The sequence below is a fragment of the Tiliqua scincoides genome, chromosome 7, assembly GCF_035046505.1.
Source record: "Tiliqua scincoides isolate rTilSci1 chromosome 7, rTilSci1.hap2, whole genome shotgun sequence".
In the NCBI taxonomy this organism is placed as follows: domain Eukaryota; kingdom Metazoa; phylum Chordata; class Lepidosauria; order Squamata; family Scincidae; genus Tiliqua; species Tiliqua scincoides.
The window spans coordinates 68,741,766-68,743,720 of NC_089827.1; the positions used below are offsets into that span (position 1 = coordinate 68,741,766).

Sequence of the window (1,955 nt, forward strand, 5' to 3'; positions counted from 1 at the left end):
AATGACAGTGTCTGGAAGATCCGGGAAGAAGGGGGCCATGAACACGGTAAGTTTGGGAACCGCTGTGCTAGTGTCATATCCTTGTCCTGTAGAGGACTTATGTCAATGTGTTCTGTACGGCTTGCTTGAGCATCCTATCCCTATCTTGCAGTTCTTCCATCAATGTAGACACCTCCTACTGAAAATCAAATACATGCAATCACATACATGCCACGATGATTTCTACATTGCATGGGATATTCTCTTTCATGTGCTTTGGCATCAAACATATTGCAAAAATGTGCTTGCATCTGTCGGCTTCCGGAACACATTTGTAATAAATCTCTGGCTCGCATATTTCAGTTCAGTGTCAAAAAGTTATTGTTCGGATTGAAACGAGCCATAAATTGAATTGCTTGATGTATGCAATTCAAAACCTCAATTTATTCAGTGAGGGAGTCCCCTGATCCCTTCCAAACAATGAGAGTATCATAAATATCTCATAAATCACAGTTTGATGCATTGTTCTTTGGCAATGGGTTGTACTTTATTAGGATGTGCTTCTGTTCAAAATGTTCTAGAAATAGATGTACTAATTTCAGAGCAAACCCTCAATCTAGTGCAGTGCTAGATAAGCAAAACTAAAATTCACAATTAAACTGAAAACAAATTTTTTTAAATCAATTCCACCAAAGCGCGTATCAAAACACAGCCCAGTCCTAAACTGGGCTAGCACCAGCACAGCAATCATTACACTAGCGCTAGCCTTTGCAATCATGTCGTCAAGGTGCAGGTAGATTCTGCCATGGGTGGTGCAGGGGCAGGGGGAGGGTGGAACAGAGTTGGGTAGGAGGTGTTTCGGGGCAGGGTTCTCTCTGCAAGGGACAGAATCACAGATAACCTACTTCTCGTTATCTGTGACTCTGTTCTCTTTATCCGCTAATGCTGGGCTGGTGGACGTACCCTGCACATGCCCGATCTTGTCTGATCTCGGAAGCTAAGCAGGGTCAGGCCTGGTTAGTACTTGGATGGGAGACCGCTTGGGAATACCGGGTGCTGTAGGCTTATACCATGATCTCAGAAGCTAAGCAGGGTCAGGCCTGGTTAGTACTTGGATGGGAGACCGCCTGGGAATACCGGGTGCTGTAGGCTTATACCATAGTCTTTCGAGACTGAAGGTTGCCAACCATCAAGGACTTAGTAGCTCAGCCCAGCTGTAAGCAGGCATGTGTGGGCAGGAGAGGTTGCGGTAAAAGGAGGAGAAGAGACATCATTCACAACTCTGGCAATGATGAGAGGGCGATGATGAGAGGTCTCTGGAAGGCTACCTGAGGGCTGTTCTGAGGCTGGGGCAAGCCCAGGGAAGGAGCCAAGAGACAGGTGGAGGAGGGGGATGGGTGAAGCAACCCTCTCCCCAACACTGCACTCTGAGGCCTCGTTGCTGGGCCAGCAGCCTTCAATGAGTCAAGGGACATCTAGCATGGAGGACGAAGCATCAGATATTAGAGATGCAGATGATCTTTCACTACCACCCAGCCCCATAGACTTCAACTTAAGATCCAGGTTCATAAAGTTCATCCAGTGTATGGTGAAGGGGGTCACCTGGAACGTAGCCCCAATTTCCCCATAGGCTCAACGATTCAGCATCGGCTAATTCAGTATCCACAAGGTTTTCCAGGAACCTAATCCTAGTGGATAACAAGAACTGACTGTAAGTTTTATTTGAAGGAAGGTTAGTATTCTACAGCCATCATAGATCATAGAAAGTCCTCACTATATGTGACACGCCTTGATCACTTTATGACCCGTGCTTAAAATGTGGTTCACAAACAATTCCTGGCATGCTTTCAATCCTTCTTTTCCTCTTGTGTTTTGTATGATGACGGCCGTATACAGGCCAGCTTTGTAGCTGTCAAGCCTTATAAATTTCCACGTTGAGCCAATATACTGAATTTCATTCAGGTAGCGATATACGG

The 1,955-nt window shown here is 45.8% G+C and overlaps 1 pseudogene; it reads left to right on the forward strand.

Moving 5' to 3' along the window:
- The first annotated feature begins 928 nt into the window (after window positions 1-928).
- Window positions 929-1,044, forward strand: LOC136658043 (5S ribosomal RNA; annotated as a pseudogene).
- Window positions 1,045-1,955: the final 911 nt, after the last annotated feature.